The sequence below is a fragment of the Emys orbicularis genome, chromosome 4 (genome assembly GCF_028017835.1).
Source record: "Emys orbicularis isolate rEmyOrb1 chromosome 4, rEmyOrb1.hap1, whole genome shotgun sequence".
NCBI classification, from domain to species: Eukaryota; Metazoa; Chordata; order Testudines; family Emydidae; genus Emys; species Emys orbicularis.
The window spans coordinates 127889022-127912146 of NC_088686.1; the positions used below are offsets into that span (position 1 = coordinate 127889022).

The window sequence follows — 23125 nt, forward strand, 5'->3', positions numbered from 1 at the left end:
CTGATGCCTCAGCCAGGTGTCTACAAAATCCGATGGACTATCACCTGGTTAAGTAGCCATTCTTTGGCAAGAAAAAGGGTGTGAGCGAGAAATTTATATGTTGGCAAAGAAACAGCTGGAAGTTCCCATCCCACAGACTGTCGCCTGAACCCCAGCTGGAGAGGATTCTCAAAGACGAGAATTGCTATAAGAGAGAGGTGCAAACTCCCCAGATTCTCTCTCCCTTCATCTCTACTCACAGCATCAAAACCACATGAAGGAAAAAGGAGGCATCATTAGACTGGGGAGGGATCCTGGCTGAAAGATTCAGCCATTAAGACTACTAGAACATATGGTGAGAAAGTTTTTTGCTTTAAGTTCACTTGACCCTTTCTACACTACGAGGTTAGGTCAAATTTAGCCGTGTTAGTTCGATTTTATAAGCAATGCGTCTACACACCCAACCCCGTTCCGTCAACCTAAAGGGCTCTTAAAATCAACTGCTGTACTCCTCCCCGGCAAGGGGAGTAGAGCTAAAATCGACCTAGCTAGGTCGAATTTGGGGAAGTGCAGATGCAATTCAATGGTATTGGCCTCTGAGAGCTATCCCAGAGTGCTCGAATGTGACCGCTCTGGACAGCACTTTCAACTCCGATGCACTAGCCAGGTACACAAGAAAAGCCCTGGGAAATTTTGAATTTAATTTCCTGTTTGGTCAGCGTGGTGAGCTCAGCAGCACAGGTGACCATGCAGTCCCAGAATTGCAAACGAGCTCCAGCATGGACCGAACAGGAGACACTGGATCCGATTGCTGTATGGGGAGAAGAATCTGTGCAGGCCAAACTCCGATCAAAAAGAAGAAATGCTAATATATATGCCACAATCGCACAGGGCATAGTGGAGAGAGGCTAAAACAGGGACACACAGCAGTGCCGCGTGAATGTTAAGGAGCTCAGGCAAGCCTACCAAAAGACAGAGGGGGCAAACAGTCGTTCCGGGTCAGAGCCCCATACATGCCACTTCTATGCTCAGTTGCATGGCATTCTAGGGGGGGGACCCTACCACTACCCCATCACTGTCCATGGACACCTGCAAGGGGGGAGTCTCACGCAACAGGGAGGAGGATTTTGTGGAGGAGGAGGAGAATGCGCAGCAGGCAAGCGAAGAATCCGTTCTCCCCGGCACCCTGGAGCCAATACCCTCCCAAGGCAGGTTCCCAAACCCTGAAGGCACCTCTGGTGAGTGTCATTTGTAACTACACTACAGGGGTTAAAAGCAATTGTGTTTAATGTTTGATTTGCCCTCAAGACTTGGGATGCATTCGCAGCCAGTACAACTACTGGAAAAGTCTGTTAACGTGTCTGGGGATGGAGCGGGAATCTTCCAGGGACATCTCCATGAAGCTCTCCTGGAGGTACTCTGAAAGCCTTTGCAGAAGGTTTCTGGGGAGGGCCGCCTTATTTCGTCCTCCACAGTAGGACACTTTACCACGCCAAGCCCAGTAGCAAGTAGTCTGGAATCATTGCAGCACAAAGCATGGCAGCGAATGGTCCTGGGTTTTGGTTGCATTCAAGCAACATTCGGTCTATATCTTTCTGGGTTAACCTCAGGAGAGTAATATCATTCATGGTCACCTGGTTGAAATAGGAGAATTTTTGTAAGGGAACAGTAAAAGGACCCCGTTCATGCTGGGCTATTTGAGCTTGGCTAAAAGGGATGATCCCTGAGAATAGCCACGCGGTGGGGGGAGGGGTGAAGGGATCATCCCAGAGACTAGCCACACGGTGGGGTGGGGGGAGGGAGGTTCTGCACATCCACCCAAAAACCGCAGCCCCTCCTTTTAAATGGCAAACCCAGCCGGCTTTGCTTGCTATGGGAAAGGAGGGCGCTGCAGTTTGAAACCATTCCCATGTTATGAAGGCAGAAGAAGCCAACCCTGCGTAGCCTTTGGCTTACCATGGCTGCCTGGAAACCAAATTCTGTTGCCCAGCCGTGTGTGATGTGTTACCATAATGGCAGGCCCTCAATATAAAAGGCCAAATGCGACCTTGTACCTAAAGCACATGTGCTATCTGCTGTGAATTGCTTCATTCACTGTGAATCTCAGAAATGTATCTTCTTAAATTCTACTCTCCCTTTTTATCCTCCCCCTTCCCCGCAGGTGCAAATGTTTCTATGCTCCCCCTAACATCTCCGTCCCAGAGGTTATCGCAGATTAGAAGGCGAAAAAAACGCACTCGCGATGACATGTTTTCCGAACTCATGCAGTCCTCCCGCACTGATAGGGCACAGCTGAATGCATGGAGGCATTCAGTGGCAGAGGACAGCAAAGAATTAAGTGAGCGCGAAGAGCGGAGGCAGGAGGCGATGCGGAGGCTAATGTGGGAGCAAACGGACATGTTCAGGCGTCTGGTGGAGCTGCAGGAAAGGCAACAAGAACACAGACTGCCGCTGCATGCACTGTATAACTGCCTGACCTCCTCCCCAAGTTCCATATCCTCCTCACCCAGATGCCCAAGAACGCGGGGGGGAGGGAAGACTCCGGGCACCCAGCCACTCCACTCCAGAGGATGGCCCAAGCAACAGAAGGCTGTCATTCAAACAGTTTTGATTTGTAGTGTGGCTACAATAAGCAATGTGGCCTTGTCCTTCCCTCCTCCCCCACCCCACCTGGGCTACCTTGTCAGTTCTCACTTTTTTTTTTTTTAATTAATAAAGAAAGAATGCATGGTTTCAAAACAATAGTGACTTTATTTCCTTTGCCAGCTGTGATCGAAAGGGGGAGGGTGGTTGGCTTACAGGGAATTAAAATCAACAAAGGGGGTGGGTTTGCATCAAGGAGAAACACACACAACTGTCACACCATAGCCTGGCCAGTCATGAAACTGGTATTCAAAGCCTCTTTGATGCACAGAGCACCTAGCTGTGCTCTTCTAATCACCCTGGTATCTGGCTACTCAAAATCAGCCTCCAGGCGATTTGCCTCAACCTCCCACCCGCCATAAACATCTCCCCCTTACTCTCACAGATATTATGGAGCAAACAGCAAGCAGCAATAACAATGGGAATACTGGTTGCGCTGAGGTCAGCAAACCTAATCAGCAAACAGCACCAGCAAGCTTTTAAATGTCCAAAGGCATATTCTACCACCATTCTGCACTTGCTCAGCCTATAGTTGAACTGCTCTTTACTACTGTCCAGGCTGCCTGTGTACGCCTTCATGAGCCATGGGAGCAAGGGATAGGCTGGGTCCCCAAGGATAACTATTGGCATTTCAACATCCCCAATGGTAATTTTCTGGTCTGGGAAGTAAGTCCCTTCTTGCAGCTGCTCGAACAGCCCGGAGTTCCTAAAGATGCGAGCATCATGCACCTTTCCCGGCCATTCCACATTGATGTCGGTGAAACGTCCCTTGTGATCCACCAGTGCTTGCAGCACCATTGAGAAGTACCCCTTGTGGTTTGCGTACTGGTTGGCAAGGTGGTCCGGTGCCAAGATAGGGATATGCGTTCTATCGCCCCACCACAGTTAGAGAACCCCATTGCAGCAAAGCCATCCACTATGACCTGCACATTTCCCAGAGTCACTACCCTTGTTAGCAAAAGGTCAGTGATTGCATTGGCTACTTGGATCACAGCAGCCCCCACCTGCAACAATGTTTTTGCCCCATCAGGCATTGGGAACTTAACCCAGAATTCCAATGGGCAGCAGAGACTGCGGGGACTGTGGGATAGCTACCCACAGTGCACTGCTCCGTGAGTCAATACTGTGAGGATGCACTCCGCCGAATTAATGTGCTTAGTGGGGACATACACAATCGACTGTATAAAATCGCTTCCTAAAGATCGACTTCTATAAAATCGACCTAATTTCGTAGTGTAGACATATCCTTAGCTTGTTAAGTTAGGTATTAGTTGCATTTTACCTTTTATTTCTTTGTAAACAATTCTGACTTATGTCTCATTACTTGCAATCACTTAAAAATCTATCTTTAAAACAAGTTTATTAACTACAGATAGTGTTATCTAAACCAGTGTGTGTTTGGACTGAAGTGTTTGGGAAACTCCATTTGAGATAAGATTTGTGCATATCATTTTCTATTAATGAAATGACAGACTTACTATGAGTTTGTATTGTCCAGAAGAGACTGGGCAGTACAAGATGCACATTACTTGGGGAAAGTCTGGCACTGGGAGTTTGCTCTTGTTGCCCTGCTGGTGTAATTCATGGGTGGCTGGCTACAGCACTCATACAGTATAGCTGGGAGCACTTTATATGATGGAGGCTGCGTGAGAGCAGACCAGGGCTGGTTGTTCTCACAGCAAAGCAGTGTAAAAAGTACCGCAAATTGGAGAGTTGAGGACACCCAGCTGTCCATCAGTCCAGACTGTACCCTGGAGAATGTCACAGTATGTTAAAAGTGAAACCCTACCTACAGTTAGATCATTCAGACCATTTACCTGCAGGAGCCTTCCTTACAGCACCCATTCTAGAGTTCTGTCCAATTCAAGAAATGGGGCTGCCCTCGTTTCTCTTTGCAGGAGACTATTCCACAGTCAAATAGATTTCAGTGTTATGCTGGATATCAGGAAAAATGTCCTAAGTGTTCTCTTTCTTACGTTACTCTTCAGAGTTATAGTTCCTCCTAGTTACACCTCCCTGTGCATCAAACTAAAAATTCCTCTCCCTTCTTGGTGTCAACATCTTTAAATATTTGTATTATTGTATCGACCCCTGCATTAGTTGGCACTTACACAAGCTAGACATATTTAGTTTTGTAAACCTTTCCTGATCAACAAGGTCCTTCGTTTTTTGGGTTTACTGATTTTTATCAAAAAAATCCCACTGTGATGGGATCCCATGACAAGGTCCCTCAGGTGCAACCTGGACTGTGGGAGCGCTGAGCCCTCCAAACCCACCAGCCTGGGCTGTCCCTCACACTGTGATGCTGATGTCAAGCTACAAACCTCTGACAGGAATTGCAATTACACCACCATCCACAGGCAGGGACACACCCAACTGAGTTACATCAATGATCTCCCAGACACACACGAATCATCAATAGAGAGGCTCCAGCCAGCACCCCCCAGCTCTCCAGCCTTGCACCCCAGAAATATACCATCTTGCACTGCTCAAGGTTCCCTTGGACATTGCAAAGTCATTAATAAGTTTGTTACTTCTTCATAGGAAAGTGGAAATGCACCAGCCTTTGTAATCTGAGCTCTCCAAGAATTTCAACCAAAAATACATCGTTTTAAGTAAAATATAAAACAGATTTATTTAATACAGAAAAATAGATTTTAAGTGATTATAAGTAATAGACAGAGATCAAAGCTGATCAACTTAGAGTTTAGACTGCCAATTTATTTCTAACTTAAACAGACAGTACAGACAGCTTACAGTTCCTCGGTACACAGACTGGACCTCCTTCCAGCCTGGAACCAATCTCCCTAGTTCAAAGTCTGTCTTCCAGATGATTTTCCAGGTGCTGAGATGGGGGAAGAGAGGCCAAGTGATGATGTCACTGCCACACTTTTATACTTTCTTCCAGCTGCTAGAAAGCTCCTTGCTGAGATATGGGTTAGACTGCCCCACTGTATAGGTGCCTTCTCTGAGAAGCCTCCTGGATAGTGGATTCCTCTTGATGAGCCATTGACACCTATCTGGCCATTGATGGCTGCTCCTTTGTCCCTACTGAAAGGCTGGCTGTGGGCATTTCCAACCTCACAACATACTTCAGTAACATAAGAACATAAGAATGGCCCTACTGGGTCAGACCAAAGGTCCATCTAGCCCAATATCCTGTCTTCCGACAGTGGCCAGTGCCAGGTGCCCTAGGGGGAATTAGCAGAGCAGGGAATCATCAAATGATCCACCCTGTTGCTCATTCCCAGCTTCTGTCAAACAGAGACTAGGGACAACATTCCTGCCCATCCTGGCTAATAGCCATTGATGGACCTATCCACCATGAATTTATCTCATTCTTTTTGAACCCTGTTATGGTCTTGGCCTTCACAACATCCTCCGGCAAGGAGTTCCACAGGTTGACTGTGCATTGTGTGAAGAAATACTTCATTTTATTTGTTTTAAACCTGCTGCCTATTAATTTCATTTAGTGACCCCTAGTTCTTGTGTTATGAGAAGTAGTAAACAACACTTCCTTATCTACTTTCTCTACACCAGTCATGATTTTATAGACATCAATCATATCTCCCCTTAGCCGTCTTTTTTCCAAGATGAAAAGTCCCAGTCTTATTAATCTCTCCTCATACAGAAGCCATTCCATACCCCTAATCATTTTTGTTGCCCTTTTCTGAACCTTTTCCAATTCCAATATATGTTTTTTGAGATGAGGCAACCACATCTGCATACAGTATTCAAGATGTGGGCGTATCATGGATTTATATAGAGGCAACATGATATTTTCTGCCCTATTATCTATCCCTTTCTTAAATTATTCCCAGAATTCTGTCTGCTTTTTTGACTGCGTCTGCACATCGAGTGGAGGTTTTCAGAGAACTATCCACGATGACTCCAAGATCTCTTTCTTGAGTGGTAACAGCTCATTTAGACCCCATCATTTTATATGTATAGTTGGAATTATACTTTCCAATGTGCATTACTTTGCGTTTATCAACATTAAATTTCATCTGCTATTTTGTTGCCTGGTCACACAGTTTTAGGAGATCCCTTTGTAGCTCTTTGCACTCTGCTTTAGACTTAACTGTCTTGAGTAGTTTTGTATCATCTGCAAATTTTGCCACCTCATTGTTTACCCTTTTTTCCAGATCATTTATGAATATGTTGAATAGGACTTGTCCCAGAACAGACCCCTGGGGGACACCACTATTTACCTCTCTCCATTCTGAAAACTGACCATTTATACCTACCCTTTGTTTCCTATCTTTTAACCAGTTACCAATCCATGAGAGCACCTTCCCTCTTATCCCATGGCAGCTTACTTTGCTTAAGAGCCTTTGGTGAGGGACCTTGACAAAGGCTTTCTGAAAATCTAAGTACACTATATCCATGGTTCACATGCTTGTTGACCCCCTCAAAGAATTCGAATAGATTGGTGAGGCATGATTTCCCTTTACTAAAACCATGTTGACTCTTCAACAAATTATGTTCATCTATATGTCTGACAATATTGTTCTTTATTATAATTTCAGCCAGTTTGCCTCGTACTGAAGTCAGGCTTACAGGCCTGTAATTGCCGGGATCACCTCTGGAGCCCTTTTTAAAAATTGGCATCACATTAGCTACCCTCCAGTCATTTGGTAGAGAAGGTGATTTAAATGATAGGTTACAGACTACAATTAGTAGTTCTGCAATTTCACATTTGAGTTCCTTCAGAACTCTGGGGTGAATACCATCTGGTCCTGGTGACTTATTGCTGTTTAATTTATCAGTTTGTTCCAAAACCTCCTCTAATGATACCTCAATCTGAGACAGTTCCTCAGATTTGTCACCTAAAAAGAATGGCTCAGGTTTGGGAATCTCCCTCACATCCTCAGCCGTGAAGACCGACGCAAAGAATTCATTTAGTTTCTCCACAATGGCCTTATCATACTTGAGTGCTCCTTTAGCACCTCGATCGTCCAGTGGCCCCATTGGTTGTTTATCAGGCTTCCTACTTCTGATGTACTTAAAAAAAAAAAAAAATTGCTATTACTTTTTGAGTCTTTGGCTAATTGTTCCTCAAATTGTTTTTTGACCTTCCTAATTGTATTTTTACACTTCTTTTGCCAGTGTTTATGCTCCTTTATATTTTCCTCACTAGGATTTAATTTTTTAAAGGATGCCTTTTTGCCTCTCTCTGCTTCTTTTACTTTGTTTAGCATATAAAGCAGGGGTCTCACACACACGGCCTGCGCGGTTATTTTCTGCAGCCCACGAGCTCCTCGCAGCCCCCCTGCCCTCCCCTCCCCCAGTATTTACCTAGAGCGGCTCCGGCCCAACGCGCACCAGGGGCAGGGCAGACTCCCTGCCCTGCCCCCGCGCTGCTCCTGGAAGCAGCCGGAACCTGGGGAAGCAGGGGACACATGGGTCTGTGTGTTGCTCTTGCTTCAGGCACCGCCCCCAGCAGCTCCCATTGGCCGCGGTTCCCCATTCAGCAACAGCAACACACAGACCCTTGTGCCCCTCCTTCCCCAGGTTCCGGCCGCTTCCTGGAGCGGGGGCAGGGCCCTGCCCTGCTCTGTCCCCAGTGCGCGCCGGGCCAGAGCCCACCCCCAAACCCCTCCTGCAGCCGAACCCCCTGCCCTGAGCCCCCTGCTGCACCCCAACCCCCTGCCCTGAACCCCTTGCCACACCCCGCATCCCACTTGCACCCCAACCCCCCGCCCTGAGCCCCCTGGTGCACACCGACCTCCTGCCCTAAACCCCCTGCCGCACCCCACACCCCTGCACCACCCCGCACCCCGACCCCTGCCCTGAACCCCTTGCCGCACCCCACACCCCTCTTGCACCCCAACCCCCTGCCCTAAGCCCCCGCCGCACCCTGCACCCAACCCCCTGCCCTGAATCCCCTGCCGTCCCCCTCCTGTACCCCAACCCCCTGCCGTACCCCACACCCCTCCTGCACCCCAACCCCCTATCCTGAACCCTCTGCTATGCCCCGCACCCCTCCTGTACCCCCTGGGGGCAGGGAGGGGGCAGAGCTCGGGTGGGGATTTCAGGGAAGGGGTTGGAATGGGGGCAGGGAAGGGGTGGGAAGAGGCAGGGCAGGGGCGGGGCCTGATGGAAGGGGTTGAGTGGGGGCAGGGCCGAGGGCGGCGGGGGGGAGTGTCAGTAATGCGGCCCTTGAGCCAATGTACTAGTCCTCATGTGGCCCTCGTGATCATTTGAGTTTGAGATCCCTGATATAAAGCAATACTTCATAACTTCACATAATGATAGTACATACAATCCAACAGGATATTAATGTTCAGTAGATCAAGACTTTTAAAATGATACATCACAAGGCATACTTTGTACAAAACATATAATCAGATGGCAACGGTGAATATGGGATTCCAGGGTGCTACTATGAGGTACAGAATGTCACACCCATGTTTTACAAAAGCCATTATTCAGTTTTTACTGCTATTAACCTGAATTTTGGCCCACCCAAATACATGAAAATACTGATTACGTTAAGAAAATTCAGTATATTATATTAGGTGTTTATGTTAATAATAAATTGGTCTAAGTGTATATACAAGCCTGTCTGTTCAAGTAAGGCGAAATAGTGGAAGACAAACAAGTGAGCATGCACATGCATATGTATATGTGTACATCAGTACTCAAGTGCTAAAAAATGAAGTGCTAGAATTCCCCGGACTAAGCTCCCTGTTCCCAAAGGAGAGATGGCAGCTCTGTAACCTGTGCAGCCTAGGTAACCGAGCAGCCATCACCTTCCCGAGCAGGTCCAGAAGCAGTACTGGTGGAGGATGCAATGCAAATGGATGGCATCCTCTATCTGTTAAGTTTTTTCTGTCCTCCCATCGCCCAAAATTAACGCCCAGAAAACAGTGAAGTTAATTGTTGGTGCCAAATTTCACCCATTTTTTTTAATTTTTGTAATAAACGCCAATAAATTCCCAGGAAATCTGAAAAAAAAATAAAAACCAAAGACAAATGGCCTTGCTTATAAGTGAATTTCTCCAATCCCCGATCATCCTTGTAGTTTTTTTCTGAATTTCCTCCCAGTTGTCAACATTCTTTTGCTAATGGATACACAGAATTAAATGCAGTCATCCAGGTGTATGAAGAGGGACTAATGCTTCCAGGCTCTGTGGTGTGATGACTTTGCTTATGATCAAAGATCAAAGTTACGTAAGTCTTCTAGCATCTCATTGCAAATACATGTCTGATTTCCTGTCCACTACTGCCCCTAGATCTTTCACCATCACTGCTTCCCAAGTTTCTCTCTTCTCTTGACTCTTATGCTTTGAATTATTATTCCCCAGGCATATTGGATCGATTTTTCCAAGATGAATCTCATTCTTCGTTCATTTCCTTCCAGTCATTGTGTATTTCATTAACATGCTACTTACTCTCTATCAGATCATTAATAAAGATGCCAAATAAGAGCTGCACTCACTAAGAAAAACCTTTGGGAAGAGGATCGGGGGGGGGGAATAATTAGTTTTCCATTGTGGAATTGCATGGGAATTTTTTCATTCTAGGCAAGATTTGTCCTGACTGTTGCAAAAGTTAGAGGTTCAACCCCCAAATCCAGCAGCTCTGGAAGCCATCAATATGGGGCCCTGCTATACCTTGCAGGAGGCCTCAGAGTCATTGCATCAGGTAGTATGGCTCTGTTACCCCCTCATTTGACCAAAATTCAGAATGGTGTGGGTTGTTTCATTTAGGAGGAGAAAATAATGATGGAGCCAGGTATCTTTGAAGAAATCATGTTTATTTACAAAGAATGTACAAAGTCCTGTTCCCCTAAACACTGCAGAACTCAAACAGCAGAAGACAGTTTCTTTGCGCACCGTTCCAAGTCCCTTCCTAGCCAACAATCTGTCTGAAAGCACTCTCTCTCTCTCGGCTTTTTCTCAGGGCCCTGCTACTAGTATAGTGCTTCTGTGGCTGTATCTTGTACTTCTTTGCTGCCTTTTTTCTCTGCTTCTCTTTCACAGACACACAAACCTTAATAAAACAATACTCAGTGAAGCCCCTCCACTCAGGTACCTGTGTTTTTAGCAGAGGCTGCTATTGTTTCAGCTACCTGGTTCCATAAAGGAGTTTGACGGCTTCTTACATGAACAACATCAGATCTCTGAGCAGTCCCTGCGAAGCAGCAAATGGATAATTCTCTTTTGCATTCTTTTTCAGAAAGATTATGGTCTTTTGTGCTGTAGTGTGCTCTTTAGGATTTCTTAACACTTCTGGATTTTAATATTTCTTCTCACTGCACCTTATACATTTGATATCTTAATTCCCCCAGATGGGCTTTTCATAAGTCTAATGCCCTTGGACAGCTGCATTCTGTGATTCCATCTTACTACGATGGTAACTCATGGTCCAATCATCCCTATCAGGGGCATCACTACATTTGGCTATGCTGTCCGGCCACTAGGCCATACTCTTCTCCCAAAACCAGGAATAGAACCCAAGAAACCTGATTAGAGGTTTACTAGGACCTCATTTTGAAGCCCAAACCGAACACGACTAGCCCACAGCCGACCCAAATCTGACACTTCCCTCCAAACCTGGGTCAGCACTGCCGCCTCATCCTTGGGGCTCAGACTGATGAGGGCTTCCTGCTCCCTGTGCCCGAGATCTGTCTCTGACCACCTCCTGCTATGGGGTGAGCATGGCATGTGCGCCTGCTCCCAAAAACCACTGCCATCTTCCTGCACTGTGTGTACTGCTGAATGAGATGCGCTGCAACTCATCAGCACACTCACTCCACAGCACAGAGCAGTGGCCAGCAGGAATACAACATGCAGTCATCGCTGTGCTGACTCCACAGGCAGGAGGAGATGTTCAGAGTCTACCTGAGCAAGCCCGAGGGAGTTGGGTTATTTTCACACTTGACCACGACACTTGTAGTCAGGTTCCATCAGGTTGCAAGATTCTAATCCTGATACCAAGCATTCTAGTGCCAATTCACATAGCACTATAACCAGTGATAAAGTCTGTGTTATGTCTCCATCTGTGGTCTGCTGTCCATAGAAGAAAACAGCAAACCTTTCCCACTACTTTCTCCTACAGCTGAGTAAAAGAGGGGTGTGCTACAGATATAAAGATCATGGGTTTAAAGTCAGCTGATGAGCCAAGGGGGGCTGGAAACTATGTAAGTCAGTGTGAGGGCCCTGCAATGATTGCTGAAATGATTGCATATTACAAAACACTGTATTTAGGGATCAAACTAAATATTGTGTTAATATTTCCTTTATTAAGGTATTTATAGTGTGTGTATTTTGATTACTGGGAGCTATCCCTTTAAGAACTGGGTGGGTCACCTATTAGAGGGTTTGTCTGAAGAAGACCGAGAGCAGTGTGTTGGAAATGCCGCTTCTGTGAGCTCCAAAAAGGTTAGAACTTGACAATCTTATCTTTCCAGAAAATAAGCCTCACTCTGGAAGATGAAATATTAGGACTGATAGGGGAACCTACTAACTCAGAACTTTGCTTGATCTTCAGAGCGTTTTGCCCATACATCACCAGTAGGAATCCAGCTCCACTCATTAGGGTTTAGATTTATTAAGAGCTGGGGAAACTTTTGGGAAAGGGGGAGCCTATACAGGAAAGATGGGCTCCACGTAAAGCAAAATGGAATCAGATTGCTGGCTCTTAAAATTAAAAAGATCATAGAGCAGTTTTTAAACTAAGGGCTGGGGGAAAGCCGACAGGTGTGGAGGAGCATGTGGTTCAGACAGAGACATCCCATAGGGGAGGATCTATTAATGGGGATTCTCTATGTTCTAGTAAGGAGGAGAGGATGGAAGATGATAAAATACGGGTAAGATTTGATGAGAAACAGTCAAATGAAAAAGAGGCTCATTCAATTACACATGTAATGGCAGACAGCTAAAAAGTGACAATTTTTTTAAGTGCTTATATACAAATGCTAGAAGTCTAAATAATAAATTGGGTGAATTAGAGTGCCTTGTATTAAATTAGGATATTGATATAATAGGCATCACAGAAACTTGGTGGAATGAGGATAATCAATGGGACACAGTAATACCAGGGAACAAAATATATCGGAAGGACAGAACAGGTCGTGCTGGGGGGGGGGGGGGGGGGAGTAGCACTATATGTGAAAGAAAGCGTGGAATCAAATGAAGTAAAAAATCTTAAATGAACCAAACTGTTCCACAGAATCTCTATAGATAGTAATTACATCTCAAATAAGAACAATATAGCAGTAAGGATATACTACCGACCACCGGACTAGGATGATAACGGTGACTGTGAAATGCTCAGGGAGATTAGAGAGACTATAAAAATAAAAAACTCAATAATAATGGGGGATTTCAACTATCCCCATATTGACTGGATACATGTCACCTCAGGACGGGATGCAGAGATAAAGTTTCTTGACACCTTAAATGACTGCTTCTTGGAGCAGCTAATCCTGGAACATTTAATGGCATCCTTTAAAAAGTGGAAGTTAAATCTTAGTGAGGAAAATAGAAAGGAGCATAAACTCTGGCAAGGGAAATGTAAAAACATAATTAGGAAGGCTAAAAAAGAATCTGAAGACCAGCTACCCAAAGACTCAAAAATTAATAGCTAAAAGAATTTTAAGTACATCAGAAGCAGGAAGACTGCTAAATAACCAGTGGCACCACTGGACGATCGAGATGCTAAAGGAGCACTCAAAGATGATAAGGCCATCACAGAGAAACTAAATGAATTCTTTACATTGGTCTCCACGGAAGAGGATGTGAGGGAGATTCCCAAACCTGAGCCATTCTTTTTAGGTGACAAATCTGAGGAACTGTCCCAGATTGAGGTGTCAGTAGAGGAAGTTTTGGAACAAACTGATAAACTAAACAGCAATAAGTCACCAGGACCAGATGGTATTCACCCCAGAATTCTGAAGGAACTCAAATGTGAAATTGCAGAACTACTAATTGTAGTCTGTAACCTATCATTTAAATCAGCTTCTCTACCAAATGACTGGAGGGTAGCTAATGTGATGCCAATTTTTAAAAAGGGCTCCAGAGGTGATCCCGGCAATTACAGGCCTGTAAGCCTGACTTCAGTACGAGGCAAACTGGCTGAAATTATAATAAAGAACAATACTGTCAGACATATAGATGAACATAATTTGTTGAGGAAGAGTCAACATGGTTTTAGTAAAGGGAAATCATGCCTCACCAATCTACTAAAATTCTTTGAGGGGGTCAACGATGTTGTGAAGGCAAAGACTATAACAGGGTTCAAAAATGAACTCGATAAGTTCAAAGGATAGGTCCATCAATGGCTACTAGCCAGGATGGGCAGGGATGGTGTCCCTAGCCTCTGTTTGCCAGAAGCTGGGAATGAGTGACAGGGAATGGATCACTTGATGATTACCTGTTCTGTTCATTCCCTCTGAAGCATCTGGCATTGGCCATTGTCAGAAGACAGGATACTGGGCTATATGGACCTTTGGTCTGACTCAATATGGCCATTCTTATTATAAATTGTTCCCATCTAATAGCTCTTTCGTGGCTCCTGTACAAGATGAGTTTGGTGGGTCTCAGTTCCAGCTCCCACATCGCCAAGCTTTGTACTAATTGCAGACTCAGTAGAGAGGACAAGAGGTGCCTGAAGCAGGGCAGTGTGAGGGAAGCTTGTCCTGTTCCTGTCCGGGATGAACAGAGGGATTCATTTGCCAGCACTGCACAGCACTAAATCCACAAAGTTTTTTAAAGCTACAGTTTACAGTTATAAGCAAGTTAGTTGCAAACATGCACATTAACTCATTAAATAATTCCTATTCTTATTAGGTGTTTCTGTGCAAGCAACCTCTGTGCTTCATTTACCCAACCTGTAAAATGGGAAGAAGTGAAGAGAATTATGGCCAATAGGGGAAGAGGTGGGAACAGAACTCAGGATCTTCTGTCTCCCAGTCCCATCTATATTCAATACCATAGGCCAGTAAGGCCAGAAAAGAAGGAAGAGGATGAGGGAAATCAAAACTAAGCAAAGATTCTATGAAATATTTATAGAGCACCCAGTCTGGAGCAATTCAGGGGCCTAGGCAGCTCGCTAGAAACTAGCTTTATGCGCATGTGCAGCACATCCAAGTTTACCTCCGTAGTTTAAAATTTCGCAGTGTTCCAACTACACATGCACTCAGGAAAGCTTTCGATTTACTTTCCATCCTTTTCAGAAACTTAGCAAAACACCTACTGTACACTAGATACTAGGCACATACAGATCTGTCTCATCTTACGCTGGGGTTATGTTCCGCGGTCAGCGTGTAAAGCGAAAACCGCGTATAGTCAAAATTACATTGAGTGTAATGGCGGGCGGAATCGCCCGCACTACAGGAACAGTATTTAAATTGTTATTTTTCTCTTTTTTTGTTTTTGCCGACCGCATAAAGCTGAATTCGCGCATGTTAAATGCGCGTAAGATGTGACAGACCTGTAGTTAAGCCCCTTTGTTTTCAGTTTAAACCGATTTTTACCAAAAAAATTCCTGGGTTTTACAAGTAGTATTCATTTTTTTTCTGATTTTCATCCTACTTTTGTATCATTCAAATATATAAAACATAACTTATTTTATTAGGAAAAATACAATACATAGCATGAGACATATATTACGATAATACATTAGTCTGTGTGTATATGCAAAGCTGCCTGTTGAAGTAAGGTTATGTATTAGTCTAGAACAGGGGTGGGGAACCTATGGCCCACGGGCCAGATCCGGCCCACTACTTCATTTCATCTGGCCCGTGGCAAGCCGGAAGCCCCGAGCCTCAGCGCCCTCCCACCCATGCATGGGGCTGGAGCTGTGAGCACCAGCACACGCCATGCGGGGGGAAGCTAGGGTCACCAGGCCATTAAAAGTGCAGTCGGCTCTGCGCAGCTCCCGGAAACGACCAGCGTGTCCCTGCGTCCCCTAGGAGCTGGGGCAATCAGGGAAGCTCCACGCGCTGCCCCCGCCCCCAGCACCACCTCTGCAGCTGCTCTGGGAGCTGCAGGGGTGACACCTGCAGGTGCAGGCAGCGTGCACTGCGCAGAACCCCCTGGCCCCTCCACCTAGGGGCCGGAGATGCCAGCCACTTCCAGAAGCAGCTCGGAGCCAGGGCAGGCAGGGAGCTTGCCTTAGCCCCGCTGCACCACCGACCAGGAGCCACCTGAGGTAAGCGATGCCCAGCTGGAGCCCACACCCTGAACCTCCTGCCCCAGCCCTTAGCCCCCTCCCACACACAAACTCCCTCCCAGAGCCTGCACCCCAAACATTCCTCCTGCACCCCAACCGCCTGCCCCAGCCCTGAGCCCCCTCCTGCACCTCAAGCCCCTCATCTCCAGCCCCACCCCAGAGCTTGCACCGCCAGCCAGAGCCCTCACCCCCTCCTGCACCCCAACCTCCTGCCCCAGCCCAGAGCCCCCTCCTGCACCGAACCCGTCATTTCTCGCCCCACCCCAGAGTCTAGGGGAAGCCCAGAGCCTCCGTACCTCCCCGTGGGGCTGTGTGTGGCCTGCGACTGATTTTTTCTGTGGGTCAATGGCCCCTGATAGAAAAAAAAATTCCCCACCCCTGGTCTGGAAGATACACACAATAAACAGGCATGCATGCAAGCTCTGAAGTGCCTGCGCATCTGAAGGTATTGATGAATCTCACGCTCACCAATACACATTTCAAGCTGTTAGCAGAGAACGGTTTAAAGATTTGATACACTAAATCGGGAAGAAAACGAAAATCTGTATCAGAATACGTTTCAGAACACAAGGAAATATTCAAAAGTTTAAAAAAAAAAACAGGAGAGAAGGATGAAGTTGAGGGTGTGCGCTGCAAATGGTGTGGCCCAATTATTAAATGTAAATATTTATAGGCTAATAGTTCTAAGTTTACAATAGTAAACTGTTTATTCAAATGAAGAGTTTTATTTGCTGATTAGAGATACATTGTTTTCTTAAACTCAGAAGTGGCATTGTGTATAGAGTTCTGTTTTAGTTCTGCAGCAAACCACATTGATGAACGGAATTCAAAGTACTGATCTACTGAATACTTTTTTCCCCACCATCTTTCCGTCCACCAAAATAAACCCCGATATTTACTCAGAAAAATTAATATTTTTGCACTGATTTTTCATCAGTTTTTGTTGTTGTAGTAATAAACACTGATAAATTCCTGGGGAAAAATAAATAAAATAAAAACTGAAAATGAAGGACCCTACACATAGTACACTTCAAAAGCAAGAGCTCACCATCTTTATGCCATTCCCAGCCCCACCATCCCAACACACACTGGAACAATTTATAAAATGTGAAAACTGTTTCTCACTTAAAAATGTCCGAGTGGCTTTTGCTTAAACTTTCACCTTTGGATGGACTCCAGGGAAGTTTTAATCCAAAAGGTGAACGTTTCAGAACACTATGAGCATCTGAAAATGGGATTACAATATAAACTGTTTTGTAACTTGCAACTTCTGTTATTGGAAAATTAGTATATAATCATCAGATAATCAAGAATTGTATTGTAATTCACATGCACAAGGAGGTAGTTAGGGTTGCATGCTCAAGCTTACCTTCTATATTTCCTGACTTCTTAGTGCTCAACTATGCAACCTTAGCACTTGTCTACACGGGACGTTACTGCATGTCACGCCAGAGTGTCACTCTATAGCACGCTAGCTTGCTGCGCAGTAACATCTTGTGTGGACCCTGCCACAGCGTACTAAAAGTTCCATAGTGCTTTGACATACTCCCATTTCAAACAACAGAACGTCAAAGCACACAATGGAACTCTTAGCTCACTATAACACTGTCCAGTGCACAATAAACTAGAGTGCTGTGGATTTACATCCTGGTTTGCCACACAGTAACATCCCATGTATACAAGCCTGAATTTTTTAGGTTTTTGTGCTTTGTTTTTAAAAGAGCAAAAGCATGGGGAAATAAATGGAACCTCAGTCTCCCAGCCTACTACCGGCTTGTAAAAAAGCTGCCAATGGAGTTTTCAAATTTCATAATATGAAAAGAGTTTGTTTGAAGCCTCCTGAGTGCTGCCACTCTTGACCAAGTCTCCCAGAGCCCCACCATTCTCACCACACCTCTCCAAAGCACTCAGGAAAATAGGTCACAAATAAAGGGGAAAGGTTGTATGCATTCAAAATTCAGAATTTAAAATTTCATTCCTATTAAACAACTGGGTAAAGAACCATTAGCAACTAGCTCAATACTTCCCTATGAAACGGAATTAGCACTAATGTTGCTCCAATTAAGCAACAGTTCACCATTCATAAAGCCGCGCACAAGCGACCAGGGAGCTTTGCGAACAGGGGCTGCTAACAGGGAGTTTCGCAAGGGAGTTCTCCAGGTGAAGGAGGAGCTAATACAGCATCTGTGGGGGACCGTGTGCTCTGGCTGGCAGTTGGAGGCAGGTTTGAAAGCTCGAAGCCTCTGGTAATTGGCTGAGCCTTAATCAGTGGGCGGGGCATTCACTCAGGCCAGGGCTTTATAAAGCCGCGCACAAGCGACCAGGGGCTGCTAACAGGGAGTTTCGCAAGGGAGTTTAGAAGGGGAGTGGGAGTCCCTCGCCAGCCGTAACCCCATCCCCGTGGCCCCCCCCTAAAACCTATAAACCAAACCACATTCCAAAACTCCCTTCTGTAAACCACCCTTTCACTAACTAGGATACAATGCAGGCAGAAGCCCAGCAGCAGAGTGGGGGCTATCCAGTTTATTGCACCGACTGTTGCATGTATGATTACCTGCCCTGTGGGCGGGTGGCGTATGTGTGCAGTCGGTGCAAGGAGCTCCTCGCCCTCAGAGACCATGTACGGACTTTGGAGGCCAGGGTGGCGGAACTGGAGGAGCTGAGAGAGGCAGAGAGGTATGTTGATGAGGCTTTCCGGGACACTGTAGAATTGTCCCACCTCCGCTTAGACAGCACCTGTGCTGTTAAGGAGGAAGAAGGGCCCAGGGAAGTAGAGCAGTCAATGGGAGCAGAGGGAAACTTTCCTGTAGTTGGGACCCTCCTTCCAGATGGTTCTGGGGTTGCCTCTCGCACTGAGGTTGCCTCTCCGGGGGAGGGAACTCCAGTTTCTAGGAAAAGGCAGGTGTTAGTAATGGGAGATTCGATTATTAGAAATGTAGATAGCTGGGTCTGTGATGACCGGGAGAACCGTATGGTGACTTGCCTGCCTGGTGCGAAGGTTGCGGATCTCTCGAGGCATCTAGATAGACTTATGTGTAGTGCTGGGGAGGAGCCGGTGGTCGTGGTACATGTAGGTACCAATGACATAGGGAAGGGTAGGAGAGATGTCCTGGAAGCCAAATTTAGGCTGCTAGGGAAGAGACTGAAATCCAGGACCTCTATGGTGGCATTTTCAGAAATGCTCCCAGTTCCACGCGCAGGGCCAGGTAGGCAGGCAGAGCTTCAGAGTCTCAATGCGTGGATGAGACGATGGTGTAGAGAGGAGGGGTTCACGTTCATTAGGAACTGGGGAAACTTCTGGGATGGGAGGAGCCTATACAGGAGAGATGGGCTCCACCTAAACCAAAGTGGAACCAGACTGCTGGCACTAAACATTAAAAAGGTTGTAGAGCAGTTTTTAAACTAGGAGATGGGGGAAAGCCGACTGCTGCAGAGGAGCATGTGGATCGGACACAGACTTCTCTTAGGGGAGAGTCTGATGATAGAGAATCTCCAGGTTATAGTCAGGAGCAGAGGACTGAAAAGTATAATGTAAGGGCCGGATCAAATGATAAACAGCCACATAAAAAAGAATCTGGCACATCAGAAAAAGGCAGGCTAATAAACAGGGACAAGTTTTTAAAGTGCTTGTACACAAATGCCAGAAGTCTAAATAATAAGATGGGTGAACTAGAGTGCCTTGTGATAAAGGAGGATATAGCTATAATAGGCATCACAGAAACCTGGTGGACTGAGAGCAATCAATGGGACACAATCATTCCGGGGTACAAAATATATCGGAAGGACAGAACAGGCCGTGCAGGGGGAGGAGTGGCACTATATGTTAAAGAAAGCGTAGATTCAAATGAAGTAAAAATCTTAAGCGAATCCACAGGTTCCATAGAGTCTCTATGGATAGAAATTTCATGCTCTAGTAAAAATATAACATTAGGGATCTATTATCGACCACCTGACCAGGACAGTAATAGTGATGATGAAATGCTAAGGGAAATTAGAGAGGCTATCAAAATTAAGAACCCAATAATAGTGGGGGATTTCAATTATCCCCATATTGACTGGGAACATTTCACTTCAGGACGAAATGCAGAGATAAAATTTCTCGATACTTTAAATGACTGCTTCATGGAGCAGCTGGTACGGGAACCCACAAGGGGAGAGGCGACTCTAGATTTAATCCTGAGTGGAGCGCAGGAGCTGGTCCAAGAGGTAACTATAGCGGGACCGCTTGGAAATAGTGACCATAATACAATAGCATTCAACATCCCTGTGGTGGGAAGAACACCTCAACTGCCCAACACTGTGGCCTTTAATTTCAAAAGGGGGAACTATACAAAAATGAGGGGGTTAGTTAGACAAAAGTTAAAAGGTTCAGTGACTAAAGTGAAATCCCTGCAAGTTGCGTGGGCCCTTTTTAAAGACACCATAATAGAGGCTCAACTTCAATGTATACCCCAAATTAAGAAAAACAGTAAAAGAACTAAAAAAGAGCCACCGTGGCTTAACAACCATGTAAAAGAAGCAGTGAGAGATAAAAAGACTTCCTTTAAAAAGTGGAAGTCAAATCCTAGTGAGGCAAATAGAAAGGAGCACAAACACTGCCAACTTAAGTGCAAGAGTGTAATAAGAAAAGCCAAAGAGGAGTTTGAAGAACGGCTAGCCAAAAACTCCAAAGGTAATAACAAAATGTTTTTTAAGTACATCAGAAGCAGGAAGCCTGCTAAACAACCAGTGGGGCCCCTTGACGATGAAAATACAAAAGGAGCGCTTAAAGATGATAAAGTCATTGCGGAGAAACTAAATGGATTCTTTGCTTCAGTCTTCACGGCTGAGGATGTTAGGGAGATTCCCAAACCTGAGCTGGCTTTTGTAGGTGACAAATCTGAGAAACTGTCACAGATTGAAGTATCACTAGAGGAGGTTTTGGAATTAATTGATAAACTCAACATTAACAAGTCACCGGGACCAGATGGCATTCACCCAAGAGTTCTGAAAGAACTCAAATGTGAAGTTGCGGAACTATTAACTAAGGTTTGTAACCTGTCCTTTAAATCGGCTTCGGTACCCAATGACTGGAAGTTAGCTAATGTAACGCCAATATTTAAAAAGGGCTCTAGGGGTGATCCCGGCAATTACAGACCGGTAAGTCTAACGTCGGTACCGGGCAAATTAGTCGAAACAATAGTAAAGAACAAAATTGTCAGACACATAGAAAAACATAAACTCTTGAGCAATAGTCAACATGGTTTCTGTAAAGGGAAATCGTGTCTTACTAATCTATTAGAGTTCTTTGAAGGGGTCAACAAACATGTGGACAAGGGGGATCCGGTGGACATAGTGTACTTAGATTTCCAGAAAGCCTTTGACAAGGTCCCTCACCAAAGGCTCTTACGTAAATTAAGCTGTCATGGGATAAAAGGGAAGGTCCTTTCATGGATTGAGAACTGGTTAAAGGACAGGGAACAAAGGGTAGGAATTAATGGTAAATTCTCAGAATGGAGAGGGGTAACTAGTGGTGTTCCCCAAGGGTCAGTCCTAGGACCTATCCTATTCAATTTATTCATAAATGATCTGGAGAAAGGGGTAAACAGTGAGGTGGCAAAGTTTGCAGATGATACTAAACTACTCAAGATAGTTAAGACCAAAGCAGATTGTGAAGAACTTCAAAAAGATCTCACAGAACTAAGTGATTGGGCAACAAAATGGCAAATGAAATTTAATGTGGATAAATGTAAAGTAATGCACATTGGAAAAAATAACCCCAACTATACATACAACATGATGGGGGCTAATTTAGCTACAACGAGTCAGGAAAAAGATCTTGGCGTCATCGTGGATAGTTCTCTAAAGATGTCCACGCAGTGTGCAGAGGCGGTCAAAAAAGCAAACAGGATGTTAGGAATCATTAAAAAGGGGATAGAGAATAAGACTGAGAATATATTATTGCCCTTATATAAATCCATGGTTCGCCCACATCTCGAATACTGTGTACAGATGTGGTCTCCTCACCTCAAAAAAGATATTCTAGCACTAGAAAAGGTTCAGAAAAGAGCAACTAAAATGATTAAGGGTTTAGAGAGGGTCCCATATGAGGAAAGATTAAAGAGGCTAGGACTCTTCAGTTTGGAAAAGAGAAGACTAAGGGGGGACATGATAGAGGTATATAAAATCATGAGTGATGTTGAGAAAGTGGATAAGGAAAAGTTATTTACTTATTCCCATAATACAAGAACTAGGGGTCACCAAAAGAAATTAATAGGCAGCAGGTTTAAAACAAATAAAAGGAAGTTCTTCTTCACACAGCGCACAGTCAACTTGTGGAACTCCTTACCTGAGGAGATTGTGAAGGCTAGGACTATAACAATGTTTAAAAGGGGACTGGATAAATTCATGGTGGCTAAGTCCATAAATGGCTATTAGCCAGGATGGGTAAGAATGGTGTCCCTAGCCTCTGTTCGTCAGAGGATGGAGATGGATGGCAGGAGAGAGATCACTTGATCATTGCCTGTTAGGTTCACTCCCTCTGGGGCACCTGGCATTGGCCACTGTCGGTAGACAGATACTGGGCTAGATGGACCTTTGGTCTGACCCAGTACGGCCTTTCTTATGTTCTTATGTTCTTATTCATTAAACTAAGTAAATTTTCTGGGAGATGTTGTAATAAAGCAGCCTTCCAGACTTAGGGTGTCCCAGGTTAGAAACAACATACTGTAATATTTTACATTTACACAGTACCTTCCAATCAAAAACACTTTGCATTGTACTGCATGGAACTGTCCAATATATAAGCACCAATGAACCGCAGTAGCTTCTGGGGTGGGAAAGGTAACAGCCAATTGGTATACAAAGATGCCATGTAACAGTATGGAGAAGGGAAATTTTGTGCAATGGCATCAGGACAGACCATAACTCTTAATGTTAAGGACGATGCACCCACCAGACTTCAAGTGTAAGGGTTCAGCTATTATTTTAAATCCACGGATGTGATAAATGAAGGTGGGAGGTAGCTCCCTTTTGTGGACACACAGAAGCTATAAAATCCCTCTTAGTAGCTGTTCTCTAATTGCTCTACCTCTAAAGGGTTAAAAAGTCTTATTGCTATGCATAGGTAAAAGGAAGTGAGTGGACACCTGGCCAAAAGAGCCAATGGGAAGGCTAGAACTTTTTAAAATGGAGAAAAAAACTCTCCTTTTGTCTGTTTGTGGTTGTTCTCCCGGGGAGAGGCGGACAGGGCAAGAGCTATGCTGTAAGAAGCTTGGGCCAGGTATGAAAAATCATCAGTTTCATACCCAGAAACTACTAATTTAAAACCCCAGATATGTAA

At 45.1% G+C, this 23125-nt stretch overlaps 1 protein-coding gene across 2 annotated transcripts in view; it reads right to left on the minus strand.

Moving 5' to 3' along the window:
* Positions 1 to 23125, minus strand: part of LZTR1 (leucine zipper like post translational regulator 1) — a 268122-nt gene that overhangs the window by 240117 nt on the left and 4880 nt on the right. The gene's annotated exons all lie outside the window — the stretch shown is intronic.